Source organism: Lepisosteus platostomus, chromosome 2, assembly GCF_059453375.1.
Source record: "Lepisosteus platostomus isolate fLepPlt1 chromosome 2, fLepPlt1.hap1, whole genome shotgun sequence".
Classification (NCBI taxonomy): domain Eukaryota; kingdom Metazoa; phylum Chordata; class Actinopteri; order Semionotiformes; family Lepisosteidae; genus Lepisosteus; species Lepisosteus platostomus.
This window is the reverse complement of record NC_142612.1, coordinates 47,388,717-47,408,798: the sequence shown is the minus strand read 5'-3', so window position 1 is coordinate 47,408,798 and position 20,082 is coordinate 47,388,717. Positions and strand designations below refer to the sequence as shown.

At 39.6% G+C, this 20,082-nt stretch overlaps 1 long non-coding RNA gene across 1 annotated transcript; it reads left to right on the top strand.

Annotated features, from left to right (window-relative positions):
- The first annotated feature begins 1 nt into the window (after position 1).
- LOC148676403 (uncharacterized) lies at positions 2–12,117 on the top strand. The gene is made up of 3 exons (XR_015926706.1): positions 2–232; positions 3,607–3,703; positions 5,301–12,117. It is a non-coding gene; the product is annotated as an uncharacterized LOC148676403 (long non-coding RNA).
- The last annotated feature ends 7,965 nt before the right edge of the window (positions 12,118–20,082 follow it).

Genomic DNA, 20,082 nt, shown 5'->3' with positions numbered 1-20,082 from the left:
GCGAAAATGGGAAGTAGCGACAAAAAGAGTCCCGCCCTACAAAGGACTTGTCAGTGAAATACAAGATTTTACTTTGAATGCCTGTCTGAAATATTTATATTAGGGGCTTTTTACTTTTTCAGTCTGTGACATAGTCATTTAAAATGGAAGGATTTAGTAACAACAACATTTTAAACTTTTAAAAATGTAAGAGTTCTAAATGCCTGTAAGAGCACCGGGAGCCCGTAAATAGGTCAGTAGACCAGATTTCATTTCTTGTCCTCATAAACTACTGTATATCTCCTTGATTCGTTTACAATATATCTGAGTATGGCTTTAGAATCTGTATTTGTACAAGTAATAATGTTTAAAGTCACGGCTGAAATCAGTCTTGTTTGTTCAAGAGAAACGATCGAGCTTGTTCCGGTTTCAATCACAATTTTTTTACAGATTTTTCCTGAAGAACCCTCTTATGTAATACAGCGAATCAAGTATTCTAGATAGAATCTAATTATGATATTGTGCAATATCACTGAATTCTGGGGAGTTGTTTGGCGTAATTTAAGATATATACTTGATAGTGCTTCAACAGAAACTTGTGTAGCTGTAAATTATTGTTAAATGCAGGGAATTTCTTGGGACTTTCCCGTTAGCAGTTTATTTACTTTCTGCAAAGGCTACTAGTAGTGGACTTAATTATTTAAACCGAAATGTTTTTTTTTTTTAACTGAGATGTGTGTGCTATCTGCAAGGTGCTGTCTCTTCTCCCTTTTGGGTTTCCTCCCATTCTTCAAAAGAATAATGTTAAGTCAATTGGTTTCTAGGAAAATTGGCCCTAGTGTGAGTGTGTTAGTGTCAGTGTGTGCGCAGCGATAGGCTAGTGTCCCATCCAAGGTGTATTCATACAGTACCTTGGGCCAAAAGCTTACTGCGATTACTTGCAGGCTCTTGCTTCCCTGTGACCCTGAATTGGATGAAGCAGTTAGAATTTACAAAAAAAAAGTAGTTCTGTTCAAATGAGGATTCACACACCTGCTGGTTTGTGTTGCATTTGAGCTCTTTAGTTAATCAGGGACCAACATTTAAAAAAAAAACATTTTCCAGTTTCCTATTAGTTTTTGTCCTGAATGATTATAAATCACTGGCAGGGCTTTCCTCATCCTGGGCATGAGCACTCCTTTTTTTTTTTTTTATTCCAGCTGTGTTCTTTACTTAACCGAGACCTTATTTGAACTTTTTTTCTGTTTGAAGGTTGGAGATTTTAAACTACTTATGATATGCAATAGTGAAAAGGAAATCTCAAAGATTTTTAATATATGATAACAAAGAATTTAATCCTTTAATTAATCCTATTAATAGGTTAATTGTGTGGTTAGGTACCTAACCAAGGTTGTCTTGCATATGCATCCTCAGGACCGGGGTTGGGAACCCCTGCCAGCACAATGAAGATAAGGAACCCCTGGGATAAGAAATTCTCATGGTCATGACACAGCATGTCCATAAACATACAGTACATCATACTGTATATGTTGTGTTATATTGAAACACATCAACAGAAATATTAAACTAATAAAAATAAGAAAAAGTTGCTGCATAAGAAAATTGAATACCATACTTAAAAGTAGGGAAAATGAGTCTCCAGTTAACCTTGTAAAAGTGAAAAAATACGTAGGCTGAGCCACAATTGCTGACATTGTTCACATCATCATTTTAAAGTGCATTTGTCCTTGTTTCATTGGTGGTTTGTGGTGTATTTCTGTACCACTATCACTGTACATACTGTTCTCAGTTTCAGACAGCAGTTATAGGAGGAACTGAAACAGCAGAAGCTACTGTATAATCAAAACAGTATTGATTGCGGTTTAAAGCAAGTGGAAAAAAGGAGTAGCTGCTCAAAGTTCAGACATGGAAGGGAACTTGCTCTTCCACTGTCTTACATATGTGACTGACTGATTGCAAAATCTTTAATTCTCTTTCAGAACTTCATTGTATAGCTGTGGTACTGTAGGTGCCATTATGCAGAGACATTTCTGTTTACGTCAAGGAATTTTAGTCATGTGCACATAGACACATTTTACAAAATGATTACCACCATCTCATAAATGTATTATTTAAAAACAGATTTTTGCAAATAAAGTTATTTGAAAATATTAAAATACATTTTTCTTAACACCATATCTATATTAGTTTACATATGTTGAAATATAATGAAAATATTATATATATGAATATCCATATACAGTATGTGCAAATATACTGTTAAATATTCTCAACAACAGCAGTAGTAATAATAATAATACCAAACTATAATAAACATGAAATATGATGCCTAAATATTATAATACCTACTGTAATACCAAAATATAACACAATTAAAGCCTATTAAAATGTTTTTTATTCAAAATATAGAGTTCTATTTAAGTCTTAAACTTGACTAAGAAAGATATTAAATACATTGTTAAAGAGGTAATTCATTACATTTATGAGTACAGAGCATTTGAAAACAAATCTGTTAATTACAGTGTTTGTACCTAGTAAAATATGGTTAATGTAAAGTATTTGGAAATAAATATTTCTTCTGAATGATCAACTTAAGTTTTTTGAAAACCTTTTGAAATTGAAACAGAGCTGTTTTCAAATCTTAATTGTGGATGAGGTTTGGTTCACAACAGTCCTAGAACACATCAAAATTAAGTACTCATTACTGGCATTATTCCTACATTGTCAGAATGCCATTTAAACTTACTAAAGATTGCAGCAAACAGGAGGCAATCACAGAAAAACAGGACAGGATGTGGGACTTCATTGAATTCATCATGATCATTGGCATCCAATCTACTCATGCAAAGGGAAAAATTAGAAGCACCAGTTAGCCTAGCCAGAATGATTTTGGAATGTGGAAGGAAAATAGATCTACAGTAGATCTCATACAGACGGGGAGAGATCATGCAAAAGCAGCTGACCCAGTTGTGAAACCCAGGAACCAAGAATCTCTGAAACAGCAGTGTTGAATGTCAGCAGGGTGTGATAGAGCAATCTACTACTACTACTACTAATAGTAGTAATAATTTCTTATACTTCTGTAGAGCTTTTTTGGACACTCTACTCAAAGCGCCTTACAATTAATGGGGACTCCCCTCCACCACCATCAATGTGCAACCCAGTATGCTTATCACACAACAACTATCAGTGAGCAGAAGAACAGAGTAGTGATGCCAATTCATAGATGGAGATTATTAGGAGGTCATGATTGGTAAAGGCTGTAGGGTGAGCGCCCCCTACTGGCCCCACTAATGCCTCTTCCAGCAGCAATCTTAGCTTACACCTGCTTATCTTCAGTGGGTTTCGAGTTGTGAGTTGCAGGGTGATATAGCTGCTGGCAAAACTAAGACAACAGTTCTACCTGGAACTACTTGGGGGATGGGGCTGTGAAAGCTCAGTGTTCAAACAGAGGAGGGGTTAAATTTGGTAGCTGTGAAAATCTCTTAGATTTCTGTGTTGTATCACTCTTCTTTTTGTCCCACCCCCAACTTCATTACGAGGGTAAGAGCTTTACAGGAGATACACTGTGACAACTGCCTAAATGAGGAAGTCTAATCAGACTCTTTCAATCTGTCCACCTTTCAGCCACTCATCTATAACATGTCATCATGCACCAGCAGCATGATTGGAGAAAAGACACATCCCTAACCAACAGCACAAGCACGTCTGCAAATATCCAGAGGTCAGTCAATTGTGTGCCGTTACTTGGGAAATCCCTTTCAGAGTTGGCTAATGACATGACCCAGGCTAGAATCCATAATCAAAGAGTTCGCCTACACTCAGGAGAACACTTGTCTGGCTGGCATATTAATATTTCATTCATGTGTACCAAAGAAAAAAAATGAACAACATGCCACAGGCAAGAAAAGAGAAAGTTCAACAATAACAAATATTACTATAAAAGAGGCCAATTTGGAAAGAAGCAGCAAATTCAATTGTACCAAATATAGTGAAAGACACAAGAGGTGGTATCTACTGTATAAGCTGTTTACATGTTTACTGTTTAAGAAAATTCACAAACATAATAATAGTTCAAATGACAGGAGTCCATCAAGCCTGTCATGTTTTTTGTCTTTTTTGATAACCAGTAGGTAATTAATCCAAGGATCACATCTGCTATTTCTACAAGAATACAGTTACAACTACAAGTACATGGATGGGTAACTTATTCCATATTCTCATAACTCTTTGAATAAAGAAGTGCCTCCTGTTCTCATTTTTAAATGCACTTCCATGTAGTTTCCACCTCTGTGGATTGAATTGTGCTCTGGTCATATTTCATTCTTAATTCTCAAGAAAGCTGAGATTCACTTGAAAATTGTGAGATTGATCAATAGGCTTTACTTTTATAAAATGTAGGATTATAGAATAAGAATAATAAATACCAGGCAAAAGGATCTGTATGGCAATATGATTCTCGGAGGTAGACAATGAAGAGTTAGAAGTCCTGGAAAAGACTTTCCAGTTAAAAGAACAATATTTATTTGCTTCTCCCTTTCAGTGCTTTTCCACTGCTTCAGACCTGTGAGCTGACCACCTTTATAATCAAACAGAGACCGCAGACTTCTCCAAAACATATTTTGTTAGCTTCTAAAGGTGTGAGAAAGGATAAAATGTAGGGGGTGGGAGATATTTAACCTGAGTGCCTGAGTTTTTCTGCCTATATATTATTAATATAGTGGCAATCCATGCACCCATTTTCTGATCAGTTTCTTTCGATTCAGGGTCACAGGGGAGCAGGAGCCTTTTGCAGCAAGAAACAGGCACAAGGCAGGGTACACCCTTTTGGGACACTAGTGCATCACAGGACAGGCACACTGTTACAACGCAGCTACTGTAGATACAGCTGTCCAGGTGGTGATTAGTCAGAACCCAAACACAAGAGACCGGAGAGTGATGGAAATCCAACTCTTTGGAGCTTGAGCTCTCTAGGACCGAGGGAATGTGCAGTGAAAGGTGGAGTGATAATAGAATAAAAGATTAATAGATTACTTACCAGTGGGCAATACCCCAGGTCAGTCAGTAATAAAAAAGATAAGAGAAAAATATAGGACAGTCTGAAGAGAAGCTGGCTGTATGCATCCCAGGCAAAAAAAAGGCTGGCATGGCACAGCCCTCAGAGGCATTGCCCATATCAGCTCATTGATCGGAATCAAGGACCTCAGCTTTGGGGCGGAACCTAATGCTGAGCTCCCCAAAAAAGGAGACCACACCAGTCTCAGGGGGCAGCCCTCTTAATGTCAACCTTCCAGGCGTGAGCTGTCAACTTGATCTTCCAGGTTCTTCACTCTGACGGAAGAGTCCAGGTGCAAATGGAATCGGATACCCAGGCACCCTCTGGATCAACTAGGGTGAGATATCTGGTACGAACGGGCAACGAAAAAACCCTCTTATCTCCCGGAGCCACAAGTCAGCACAGCTAAAGGGAATGATCCCAGTCAGAGACCGAGAACAAAGGAATCCACAAGGAGCTCAGGCTAATGGGTAATGCTCACCAAGTGTCAGAGTAGAAACAGGATGCCTGGCTCTCTAAAAAGAAAAAGGAGAAAACTGTGCTGAAGCACTGGAAGGTGGCTAGGAAAAGGGAAAATATAGAAAAGTGAAAATGTGACCCAGATAGCCTGAAAAACAGAAGGTGAGAGAAAGGAAAAAGAGTCCTAAAGGTCTAGAGAAAAAGCCTGCCCTAGAGAGAAGCCAGAAAAGAGGCAGGGATGAGAGCAGCCGGAGAGAAGGCTAATGTGGTGGGAGTCTCTACGGAACAGGAACGGGGCTACTAGGCTAAGGAAAAGATGACTGCATGGAAAGATCCCTGGGGTCCTGGATAACGAAGGTTGTCTCCTGAAGCACATCTGAAGGCCAGGAGTTGTTGTGCAGATGGGAATGGAGAGCTGGGTGCAGACTTGGAACTGGAACTGAAGATGCTGAATCTGTGGTGCAGGGCAATTTGCAGACTTGAACTAAAGCTTCACCACAAGTTGAAGTGAATTGAATTGAAGCTGCAGTGTGGGCAGTGCAATGGGACAGGTGTTGCTGATTCGGCCATGGGGAGCAGATTCATGCTGTCGAGCTCTCAGGAAAAGCAAAAAGGAGGATGCACAGATCTGGTATTCCAGGGTGGCATGGCTACCTAAGATAGCTCAGCCCACTGCAGCTACAGCCAACAGGACTGGAGAAAGAAGGAGAGAGTGGAAGCAGTATTGCAACCAGGACATGGAGTGAAAATGAATGATGAAGTGCTTAACTAACATGATGAAGTTTTTGAACATACAACAGCTGTAATAGAAATAAACACAGCATAGTATGTGGTATATCAAGATTTTCATCAGGCTTTTAATAAAGAGCATTAATGTAGTTTATAATGAACATTTGGGAGGGATGACAACAGCCCAGTTTGATCAGCATCAGCTATAATTAATTTGTAATCATCCCTGATGCCATTTCCTCACATAAAAACTATAAATACTACGTGTTATCTCCTTCTCTCCCTCACATTCATCTTTTGCATCCCTCCTCCACCTCATCGCCACATTTATACTGTAGTTGCGCCTTGGTCACTCGTCACTCTGCGTTAGGGTTCTAGCCTCCTTGTCCTATGGCCCTCAGCCAAGCAGGTTAAGTCAAATTGTGAATAATACACTTGTATTATACAAAATACAAATTGTGAATCAATACACTTAATTCTTGGGTGTTGTTATTCTTGGTGAATGGATCGGTATTAGGATTTCTTCATTTTGAATTTACATCAATTTTTTAAATTTATATAAATAATTTATTTAGATTCTGAGTTCTTTGTAGAAGACACAAAGGAAATTGAATAAATGTTAAGGCAAATCTACAGTGAGAAAACACCTTACAGATGACATTTAATGCATGGTTAGATAAAAGAAAATATATTTTTGTTGCTACATCATCTCTAAACATTACTTTTCTAATTAAATGTAGCACTGACTGCCAAGTACCACTGATTGTCAAGGTTTTAAAGTTGTATTAATGTTAATATATCATTTTGTCTTGCTGTTAATTCAAATATATCTCAGATTAGATAAAAAAGACCATGTACTCTTTTATTAGTTTTCCATTATCATTCCACTGCTAAAGATTTAGCTGATAAACTTGATTTGTCGTGTTCATGGACAGAAATTAAAATTTATCTTGTTACTGTTTTAATGTTTTCTATTAGTAATCAGTTAATTATTTAGCTGTTATTAAGATTATTAAGAGGTTTATCTAGAAAAATCATTTAATAAAATTTGATTAATGTTTGTGGCACAGTGCATTGCTGCCATATTAGATATCAAATCTGTTGCATACAGAACATACAATACTACAGAAAGACAATGGAGAAGGGAAACTACAATATTCATGGATTGATATACAGTATAAATATAAAGCAAATTTTTTAGTTTTTTTTGCTTCCTTAAAATGTAGTTGTGCTTGTAAAATACCATTTTTGTCATTTCTCCTTCACAAACATACCTGCATGAAACTTGATATTTGCAATACCACAGAAAATATTGAAAGGTGTGTTCTAATACTATTCTAATTATATTATGGTAAAACCACCAAACAAATACAGTACGTATGAAGAAGATGTGCATTTTTAAAATGCAAGCAGATTTCCCTTTCACGGCTCAGTGGGTTTGTTTTGTCTCAATTAAGATATCACACAAATTCTTCTCAAAACTGAACAAGCTTTTTGTATACTCTCTTTTCAACTCAGGACATGAATTACTTTAAGCTAACTATTATTACAGGATGTGGTTTGCAACTGTAAGAATCTACAGTCTGTTTTGATATTGACAATTTCCATGGCATCCAAACTGTCTGAATGAGCATGTAAAAACAGTAAAAACTAAAATGTTTTTAATAAATACATTTATGTATAAATTACTCCTTCTGTCCTATAATAAGGAAATTTGAGTAATTTACCAGATTTGAGCAGTAATTGAGTTATTTAGTTCTGCCTATATGTTCTAATAAGGTGTCCTGTTCACAAAATAAAATGAGTAACATGGTCATCATGAAATATGTCTTACAAAGTTCTCGCTGGTTTTAGTAAAAATAAAATATATTTTAGTCCGGTGTAGTAGTAATTACCAGTGCTTATTTTTTTAAGTTTAGAATGAAACTTGTGATTCTTTTAATGCACTTGAAGACTATTAACTGGCACTGAGGTAACACTACTTCTCAGCACCTTGAGAAGGAAGAAGTTAGTACAAGGGCTACTGCCAGACTGTGTTTCTGTTTTGTCTTACTGAGATATAATTGCTATACATTGAGAACAGCAGTGGCGCTTTAGCTCCCTCATGTGTTCATGGTAACTAATTGTTGACAGTGTGGCTAAGGTTGCTCACACTCTCATTCTGAGAGCAAATATCAGAGATACTGTATGAATGAACACTGATACATACCTGTGCCCACCCCATCAATAAACCAACCAGTTCCGAAATATCTCACCTCTTCCATAAAATAAGCAGTCAACCCACTGATAAACTGAACAGTTCATTCTCCTCCAAACACACTCAAAAAACTATTTAGAAAAAAAAACAGCTACCAAGAGAAGAAAAACACACACACTTCACAGATTGCATAAATAAATCTGCAAAAATACCAGCCACTGACTTTGTCAACCACTGTATCCTCCTACACACAGTACTATCTAACCATGTATCATTGCACTAATGCACATATACGTTTCATTTTTAACATAACAGGGTACCAAAGTGTGTCTTAGTGTCGCATTATGATGCGTGTAAGAAAAACTTCAATAAGTGAAAGATATTTCACTAATAAAAATTAAAAACTATCCCTCATTTTGTCACTCTTGTGCAGGGGTGCCCAACCAGTCAATCCAGTGCTTGCCAGTTAATTGATCGCAAGAATCTCTGGGTAAAAAATCAATGGGCTATTTGACTATTTACTTTTTTCAATAGCCTAAAAATTCTTTCAGATCTGTGCATGTAATGCCATGCATTTTACTGCCCTTGTGTGTGTTTAACCCTTGTCGAATGGGTTGTAGAGGTCTCTTCCCTGAGTGCTGGCTGACACTGAAAAAAAGGCTACAGGAGCTTCGTAAATAAAGAGTTGTGTGTGCTACCCAAGAACATTCTCTTGGTTATTGCCGCACGAACCTCACATTCACTACAGTGCATAGTGGAGCGAAATAGACTGGCCATGACAAATTCGACAACAGTTTGATAAGTTTAATTGCCTATTTGATAGTTGTAGTGTTTGAGCGAATATGATGAAGCAAAGAGACTGAAAACTTACAGTTACCACAAGGAATGGGAGCATGATTATTTTTTTGTACTTCCACATTCTGTAATCTCAAAGACTGTAATGCTAGCATCTGTGCAAAAAAGGGAAATATAGAACAACATTTCAAAACTGCACAGAAAACGTATGATGTGGACTCTCCCGCTAAAAGAGAGTTTTGGAAAAAAAAATTCTCAGCTAGCAGCAGTTGGTTTTCACAAGGCCTAATACAAGAGGGAAAGCGGCAATCAACACATCATTCTGTGTGAACCTGGCTAAACACAAAAAGTCATTCAGGGATCGAGAATAGAGAAAGCATTTGCTGAGGCTCCTGACTTGCTGTTTGGAGATTTCAAAAACAAACATTTTTGGCAAGGTTCGGACAGCTGTTGCCTGAAATCAAAGAGTTTCCCAAGTCGTCAAAACATGGTGAGTATTCCCAATTAGAGGATGACCAGTGGCTTCTGGATTTAGCATTCCTCACAGACTTGACTGAACTGCTGAATGAGGTGAATGTCGTGCTGCAGGGATAAAATAAAAACATCATTGACATGATCAGCAGTGTCAACACGTTAAAAACAAATACAAGTGTTCTCAAGTAAGCTTCTCAGTGCCAATGCTCACATTAAGATAGGATATTCTTTTTTCTAAAATGGGGAACATGTTCACTGTAGCATGAGTCACTTGCTTTTATTTACTGTCATTTTAGTAATGGGTATCGTTATTGTACTGATGTGCCTGCAGTCTGTTTTTCCTATATCAGAGCTTCAAATGCACACTGGTAGATCGCGCTGGATTGGCAAATGGAAAAGTAGATCTTACATTAAAAAAGTTGGGTACCCCTGCTCTAGCATCTTCACCATCAGAAATGTTTTCACACTTTTCTAGTTGACATTAGCAGTGTTAGCAAGAAAACTCAAACGTGGTGGATTGTTTCCCCCAGGACCAGGATTTGACACTCTTGATCTAAATAGCTTTGCTGCATGACTTTGTCAGATTTTGTGCTAGGCAGCCCTACAGTCCTGACCTGTCATGGAGTAGAGTTACAAAATGCCAGATAAAAGGTCTTTTCCAACATAACAGTCTACTGGGGTATTTTCTCAAATCTTTTTTCTGCTTACTCATCCTTCCTCGTTCATATTCAATATATACTGTACTCTCTCCACACATCTTGAAACTAGATGATATAACAGTTCACCTGCATGGCATATGTCATACAAAATGGCTTAAAGGGAACTGCAACGCTATTTTTATATTTTGGAGTCAGGAAGAATCAGCAGTGATGAGTGTTTTTCAAACCACAATAAAAGTAAAATGTACATAGTACCTAGTAAAACCTCCAATTTACATTACACAATAGACAGATTTCCAGGTACTGTATGTTCAGCGCCACATGCTGCAATTCAGAACGGGGCAATAAAGCTTCCGAAAACATGACGTGGCCTTATTACATTGTAAACAAGCAGACTTCTGAATATATCTGGTTTAATTTAAAAGAAATATCACTCTGGACTTAGAGAGAGACAATTTTGATGACAAATACTACTTGCCTGTATTATCTGCATTCAGATCACCTTGGAACATTTCTGCGGTGAAATGTCTGTTGCACAACCTGTACTTATTCACAGGAGTAGTGAGCAGGAAGGGCCACATCACTTCACAATTCATGGGAACTCTTGCTCTTGTCCTTGGTGAAATCAGGGGTTTGAGACAACAGTACTTTCACAAAGTTAATGTTTTTGTGCTTAATTTAGAATTTGTAAAATTCTTCAATACTGTCATTTCTATACTATTTTTTTCTAGACTGAATTTATTTTGTTACCAAGATTTAATAATCTGTCTGAGAAATTGGGGCTACAGGTCCCCTTTAATTAACTTAATTCTTCTAATAACTAAACTAAAATAAATAAACAGCTGCAAGGAGAAGGTACATCTCTGACAAGTGTTGGAGTTCTGTTTGGTGGAAAACCCTTTGTGCCTGACACCACCACTGCTGAAGGGGTTACATACAAGACCTTTTAACACAGTTCCCATATGTTCTAATACCAACCAGAGATTGTCCCTTTCCATATGATTAAAGGTTTTTCAGCATATGGAATGGATAATGGGTGGATCAATGACGATTTGAAGGAAACAAAGAGAGACAAACCAATGTGCTAGTGTTTTGGAATATAGTTTATCTTATTAATTTATTAGGAACAGGTGTAGAGACCTTGCACATGTAAATATAATGAAATAGTAATTCCCTAGTGTAGGTGCCCTGCTCCATAGCTGTCTATATCATGTCAAGTAGTAAGAGTACCGACTAACCCTAAAAGGCAAGAAAAAAACACAGCGACTATGAGATCAAACACATGGGAGTTTCCTTTGTTCAAAGTCTGCAATCTTTTAACTTAAATCATGAAATCATGACACCAAGAGCTGAAGATGTGGCAGCTGAAGGTCTTTGAGAAACTGTTCACATTTGTCACCATAACGTGGAATGTCACAGCTATGTAATATAGAATAAAAGGAGAGGAATTTAGAATTTATTAGAACTGAATTGGAAACTGTCACATTCCAAGGTCTTAATAGTTGGAATATTAACCAAGCTGTCATTGTCACATGTGTCAAAGCCAGAAGATGGTTTGATTTGCTGCCACAAAATTAAAATAATTTTTATGTATTTAATTTTGTGTATTTAATTTTGTATATTTAATTTTGTATATATTTCTAGCTCCATGTTTAAAAAACTCTGCTCACCCTCTGGTCACTCAGATTCCAATTGCTCTGATACTGAGTCGTTCACTGGGCCATAATCTAATAAAAATGTTTTTATTAAATGTAAATTTAAACGATTCATTCTGAATTAGTGTTGAAGTTTTTATTCGGAACATGTCTAAGTATTATACTTTAGTACATTGCATTTTGTGCAGAAGGGACTATTGGATGAATGTCCACATCATGAAATTTAGAGAAAAGGAATTGGAAAATGTGAAAATATGAAAATTAAATCTGTCCTAGAAATCGACTAATGTCTGATGATATAAATGTGAAATCTTTTGCAGATCGGTTTGTAGGGTTTTTTGGTGAATTTGCTGATACAATATTTAGTAGTAACAGTAAATTGCGTGAGTTTGCTTTGGTTATTAGGAATCAATCAACAGAACAACAAGGAGTTTTCACAAGGATTTGCAATACACACAATACATTTATTGATACATAAAAACAACAATATACACAAAATATTTAAAATATCAAGCTGAAAGATACAGAAAAACAAGGGTAATATGGTTAGTATACCGTTGGTTACACTAACTTCCTAATTAGTCATTAGAATAATCAACATTCATGCACTCTGTTTCAGTTACTCAAGTAACTATGGCTACTTAAATTAATTAAATTGATATTAATGTGTTAATAAACATTTTTTTTCTTGAGAGAGTGGATATTGAATTATACTCATCCACAACCATGGTTTTGTACCTTCCATGCAGAAGGATGAGGGAACAGCTGACTGGGTTCCTTACACCAGTGTCCAATCAGTGCTCTGTTAGCTCTGTGCCACTCCAGTTCTTAGGCAGCTAGAGATATCAGGGAGAAAGACTGGGGAGAGAGGAGGCATCCTGCTGTACCCTTGCTCTGACAGTCAATTCCCTCAAATGGATTGCCTGGGTAACCACTCAGCTGAACTGGGGACAAAGTCTGCTCTATCGGGGTGAATCACACAAAAAGGGGAGGAACTAGGTTAGCTCCTGGAATCGCAGCTACTGCTGAATAATTCTTTATTCAACTGTGTTGAAGAAAATTCCAACCGTATTGCTCCGGTGATCAACAGACCCACGGTGGTACAATAGCTACAGTAGCTGGTAATGAGGTTGTGCTGCAGGCTAGACCTCGGGCAGAATTCTGTCTTTACATGCGGGCTCAACCTCTAACTCGACGCTTCAGGTTTAAGTCTCAAAACTCAAACAACAAGTGTGGTTCTGTTGTCAGCCAAGTTGGTTAAGCGGAAAGAGGAGGGCAGCAAAGTTAAAGGTGATGGACTGCTTTTTAACTGGGGAAAATACGGCTGGTGGTTGGTCAAGAAGCTACGAGGTGGAGTGGGTACCCACACCCTCTAGGTCCTTGTTTGGTTGGTCATCTTGTTGGATGATTGAGCGTGCCCTCTGACTTTTAGAATTATCTCCAGATGTGCCTATATCTCCCATGCGAGACATCCAGAAGTTAGCAGTGGACATCATCTTAAAGGAGTAATAATAATGGATCTGGACTGTCCTGGGAAAGATCATTATCCAAAGCTCATCTCCCTTACTTGCTTACATGCAAAGTCCACTAGATCATCCTGTGGCTGCTACATTTCTATGACAGGCAACAGGCTGTATGGTCTAGGCATGCAGTTTATAAAACAATTAATATCATTTAATTCTAAGCAAAATAATACACCTCGTCCCTACAGGTTGAACAATCCCCAAGCATCCACTAGCCCAAAGTGATATGCAAATCATCACAAAACAAGAAATGCAGCATTCTGTGAGGAACTCTGCTGTGTCCACAATCTATCAAGCCTGTTACTAAACACAGCATTCATACCTTGTTTAGTACTGTTGCGGGTCCTCCTTATATGGTACTGTAGTATGGTGTCAGTAGACCTACATACATAAAACTTCTGTTAGTAGGGTCCTTGCAACCTATGTACTATAACAGGATAATAAAATGTAGATAATAATGCCTGATATGGCAAACCCTAGTTAAAACCCTCCCATCTTAACTTGGTCCATAGCCTGTATTGCCAGACAAGATTCCAAGAGAGCAAACCATGCTAATCCCTTCTAAACGTAGTGGGGAGAAAGAACCATGCTTCTCGCTTTTATTAGTGAAACCAATGTCAAACCAAACCATGTTTCTCCCTTTTACCCATTAACCCTGTAGGATAGCAAACTGTGCTTTTCCTTCTAACCTTTAACCCTTTTAATTTATGGTGCTCCCACATACATTAAGATGGATGCACAACCATCTTGGTCATTTGTTATTTGAACCAATGAATGCTATAATCAGCTTCAAAAGGTATGCAAGTATGAAGAAGTAGAAACTGGCACTGAACATGTGACAGAACATTGCTGCTTCACTACCCAATATATAACCTTTTTTTTCCAAAATCTTTCAAAGTCTTCTTTAGCACCAATAATGAGATTAATTTGAATTGACAAATATCAGCAATACCCTTTGCACCTTCTTTATGTTAACTCAGCATAACTTGGTGTGACACAATGTTTTAAATCAAAATATCAACACTGAAATATTGGAAAACAGCTACAAATCCCAAAAACCTCTGTTCAAAATTGGTTTTGTCAGTTAAAAATAATTTGGTATTTATCTCCTGGAGCTAAACAAAATTGCCTGTTGACCACCATCTTATTGTTAAACTTAAATAACAGTCTGGGGTCCAGGCCTCTCTTTTTTAAAGATTAGCGCTTGTAATGCAGTTATAGTTGGAATAGCCAACTGTAATCCTTGAGAATTGTGTGCTACTTTATTTATTTAAAATAATCCACTTGGACCTACAGTAGATGTTACATCATTGTGTAAAAATGTGTCATGTGTGAAAGTCTTCAACAGCCATAATTGCATTTTTTTCAGTTCTTATAAAGCTTGCTAGACTTTACATACAACTGAAGATTTTTTGTTGTGACAAGACAGACAGCCTACATATACTGTTATGCTGTATAATGGCAAACAATAGACTGATTGGTACAACTTCAGTACTTTAAAGGCCAATTTAACCTATGTGCATATAAGAAAAGGAAAAAAAAACACCCCAACACCTTTTTTCTAAATATTCATTTTTTTAAAATATTCCGGTTCAGAGATAACATACTCACTAAATTCATTTCACTACGCAAATAATATTGATTGATTCTTTGCTTAAGCAATATCAGTAACTAAGATGCACAATTTCAAAGCTATTTGCACATCATGGCTGAAAACCAGATTCCAAGCACAATCCTTGGGCTGTAATGGCACAAACTCATTCACATTACCATAGGAAATGTAGACTAACAAGAAAATGGATGTGAATTGTTTGATTAGAAGAAATGTTGTCATTCAACTGGAGCAGATCTGGATTGTCAAGCCAGAGTGTCTTCTGCTCAGCGCAAAAGTCATATTAATGTCTTACGTGAAACTATACCAGTTTACTGATCATAGACTGATAACATTAGAAGCACATGTTCCTTTTCTTGGCTTGTTTTTTTTTCTTCAAAAAAGATTTAGACACAAGTTGTACACTTGCTGTGAGCCAAGGCCACAAGGTTCAGTGGGCTACCGTTTCCTGAAGGGAGAACCACAATGGACCAACAGACTTGAGGTAAAAAATCCATGGTCTTTCTGCTGAACTGCATCCATATCAACCCAACATCCAGATGCAGACAATTATTTTGGTCTGATCCTCCTCTTTAACACCAGTCAGTCAGGAACTTTGTGCAGCCTGGGAGGTGTACCACATGTAAAGATAATATCTGTTCTTTAGGACAAAGCAGCAGCTCTTGGACTCCTAGTAGCAGACAATTCAATTGCATATGGCTCCGATAGTTGATGTGACATACAACTGACAAGTTACATGTCCTCAAAAGGAGGAACTTGTAACTACAGGAGAAATTGCTCTAGATCAAAGTACACTTTCAGAAACTGATGAGGGCTGAAGTCCTCATGAAGATGGTGTAACCATAGCCTGCCCAGGGACGCCAAATATGTAATGTTGCCATAGCAAAATTAAATGTAGTGGCTCTCTGAAGGCACCAGTTCTGTAGGGTTTGGGCATTTACTGAGACAATTATTAATTGTAGCAGTAAATCACAAAGTTGATTCTTTTGATGGCTTTAGAATCCAACCATGTGACATAACTCAAACAACGCACACACACAGGTACTAATACACGAGGATACATTTATTAATACATAGAATATGCATATAAAACTAACAGATCTTATCGAGAGGGTTATCAGAATACAAAAGATATATATTCAATCAGTTACGAAGTGTTACACATATCAAGAGGACATATAGAGGTTCAGTATATCATTCATTAAGACCGTTTCATAAATGAACTTGGTTATAACTTCTACATTAGATACTCAAAACAAGTACATAACTCTTAGGAATTAAATTGATATCAACTGGTTCGGATAACAATTGAATTCTCGAGCTGTAATGCATTGAAGTTGAATACTCATCCAATCTCTGGGGATTCAGATCTCCTGCGGGCACAAAGAAACAGTTGCAGGCTGTTGCTGTCCAATCCGCGCTGTCTGGCTCGGTGCCGGGCTGTGCTGTGCAGCTTGCGACGGAGCGCTGCTGATGCTCACTGACCGGCTAGTTAGTGTTGGCTTTAACTAGCAAAGTTTGCGCACAGGAGAAAAGATGACTGTGGGTCCCAGCAAGTCAGGAAGAGGACCGGTTCGTTCCTGATGAAGAGCTAGTTCTGAATAGTGATTCAGCTTTCCACAGTTCCGACCTGTTCACGAGGCCTGCTGCTGGTGCTAACCTTGGGTGGATCCTCTGGTTACTCTCTGGCAACCTCTGCTCTCGACTCTTAGAACAAAGGAAAGTTCTGGCACTCGGACACACTGGCCGTTCCGTGGTTGTCCGGGCTGAGTCTCAGGATGGTCAGGATACGCTGTGAGAATGTCCTGCCCTTGGGAGCCTTCTGCTCCTGGGCCGTCCTGCCCTGGAATTCTCCTTTGAATTCCCTTTAGAATAGTCCACTGAATTCTACTGAATCCCTTCTGAATCTCCCAGGCCCTCTGTGTTGCCTGTTTTTACCTGGAGGAACTTCAGCTCGTTGATTGGCTGAAAGTTCCATGGGCATCAGAGTCCCACGTGGGTTACTCGGCCCTACCAGTCCCTGATTGGTTGATCAGGGTGAGATATGAGTCACTTACTCCTGACACTTAGGAATGCAGTCCAGATGTCCATCTGGCACTCCCTAGACAGATAGGCGCCAATGGATGACCATTGATCATGATAGCCAGGCTTAGCTAAGTGCATCCCCCTTTGGGAGCTGTCCTTATCAAAGGAACCTTAAATCAGCCTGCATGAATAGTTTCTCTGTGGCTGCACCACAGAGATGAACAGAGAGATGAGGCCTAATTTGGGAAAGCTCAGAAACACTTAATTCTTTCTTATTAATTAGCCTCGCCGCTACATATCCCCCCTTTTTGAAGGTCACGAGGTCCTGAGGCATTGTTGCCTTCAAAACAAAACAGAGTTAAGTGATGTCCCTTGCCATTAGAACATTAATCTTAAATGTCCACATTACTCCTCGAGAATTCATACCGGAACCAGCATTGGATACAAACAGGATGAATAACATCTGGAGTATGTATAAACACGGTAGGAGACATTATCTAAGTCTAGGAATTACACATCAGGAAGCTCACTGTCAATATCTGATACCTCTGTAGTAGATATTTGGGGAGAATTCACTTCCTTTCTTTTGACATGCTACCTTTGACTCATTCGTGCTACCCGGAGTACATCTTGATGTAAGAGTACAGCATTCAGAGTACATCCAGTCATGATCCAGCTACCCGGCAGTAGTGTTACAATAACAACGGTTCCTGTTCCCAGCCCCCCGATAAACCACAACACCTGTGTTGGGTATCTGCTAGGGTGGTTTGGAGGTTTGTTCCATTAAAGCAAACTCAACTACCTGTACCCCTTCAGGGCTTACTGTTTCTTGGATTTCTATCCAATTCAATAGTGTGGCACCTGAAGGCATCCACGACCTCAAGTTTGGTCTTATATTGTCTGGTTCCAGACCATACAGTGTTAAGTCCAAGCTGTACTATGGCCTCCTCGGGAACTTGCAGGAAAACTATTTGGTTAGGTAGCTGCATTGTGGTAGCTGTATCATGCCTGTCACAAGTCATGGTGACAGTTAAATGTGGTGTGCTGACCAGCCATTTACTTCCCACCTGCTCTTCATGGGGTTCATTAACCTCCCTCTGCCCATTAGTAGCTTTACACCCTTCATTGGTGAATCGTTTAGACACAGCCAATGGATAGCTTTGGTAGCCATACCCATCTCAAGATTTGGAACCGAATTCAATCTTGGATTGCCTTCTGGGTGAGCTATGAGTGATGGGGTTGATGTCACATACTCCTCTACTGAGAAGAATGGAATCAAGTGGGTTGGGAATTGTGCCATGGTTAGACTGGCTACAGTGGCACTAAACTCCCTTAACAGGTCTTGTGTCTACATTCTGGCCTGTTGCACACAAGCATAAACCCACTGTATAACACCAACAATCATGTCCACTGTTTGGGGAATAAGGTTTAACCCTGTTGCATAGGAAGTTGCCTGTAGGGTTTTCCCTAAGCTTTCCAACTTTTGCTGCTGTTGATACAGTCTGTCACTACCCTCTGGCATCTCTGACACCTGCCTTCTTTGGGCAGTCAGGGTGAGAGTGCCAGTAGCACACAAACCTACCAGAAAAAGCAAACGTGCAACAGTGGCGGCAGCAATCAGTCCTCCCAAAAGTCTTTTCGGGTGGCTGATCCCAGTCATCTCCTTCTGAGTGACTGTTGCCTTTCTAAGCTGGCGCAGCGTGTACATGGTGCCTTTCTCAGTATGCCATGTGGCATCTTGGGCACCAACATCCTGGAAATCTGTGGAGATCTGACGCAGCTGCTGATGCTGCTCCTCCTTTTCCAGGGCATCTGCTTTTTCAATTTGTTCATGCCTGTGCTCTAGGAACCCTGCAGGGGGCGGTGCAGCGGTGGAGCATGCCTGACCCTCGGCTGAGTGGTCATCTGGAGCACCTGAGTGATCTGGGATTGTTACCCCATTCTCACTGTTCCGGTCCACCGTGCACACTTCCTGATTGAGGAATCCCTCTATCGGCATGTTTACAGTCGTTCGCTGGGGGTAGGTGTAGGACACCCGCTTGCTCCCCCCTTCCCTCGCTAGGGGTTCAGGGAGCTGCCCCAGCAGTGGGATAGCTAGTTCACTGTCTTTGAACTTACTATCACTCACCAGGCCCATGTCAGTGCAGGCGGGGATTCTGACACCCCTCTTTGCGATGTTCTGCACTGACAGGCGGGTGGCTTGACCATCCAGCTCCAGTCTGGCTGAACCACTGTTGGTCAGACTCAGACTGACAGACTGAGCTGGTGGCTGTAAGAAAACCGGCTCGGCTTTCATTCCCCGTCCCTTCTGGGGGACTGGGTGTGTTGGCAACCCTGCCGTTGAGGCAGGAACAATCAGGTCAGTCTCACTCACTACCTGGTAGTTGTGAGAAATAATGTTACCTGACTGCAAATTCCCTGGGTCACAGCAGAGGGAATCGGCATCTGGGATCAGGTGTGTCCACAGCGCAGTAGTCTCAGCTTCCAGCTGGACCTCCTGTCTAACCTGTGAATGTTGCACCAGGGGCACCTGGTGGTGGCCCCGTGACAGCTGCTCAAGAAAATCCTCACTAATAGAGGACCTCTCAGGGCTAAGGGTGAGGGCTACATCACCAACCTGCTCTCCTGCCATCTGGATCCCTTCCACCACTGCAGGGTGGTGGTCCTGACCCCTCTTGGGTGCCAGGGTGCACAGGGAAAGCTCCTTTTCATCGCCAGGTGGGGAGATCTGCTCCTCTTTAGGGATGTAAAAGGGGTGTGCTTTACCTGGTGGATCAGGCGGCTGCTTGGAGCACCGCTCCTGTGGCAGGGAGGCTGTTGGGACCTCAGCCGGGACACAACTTCCCTGTATATCTGGGGAACAAGAAAATATTTTTATTTCTTGTCCAGATGGAACAGAAGGAATCTTCACATAGGCTT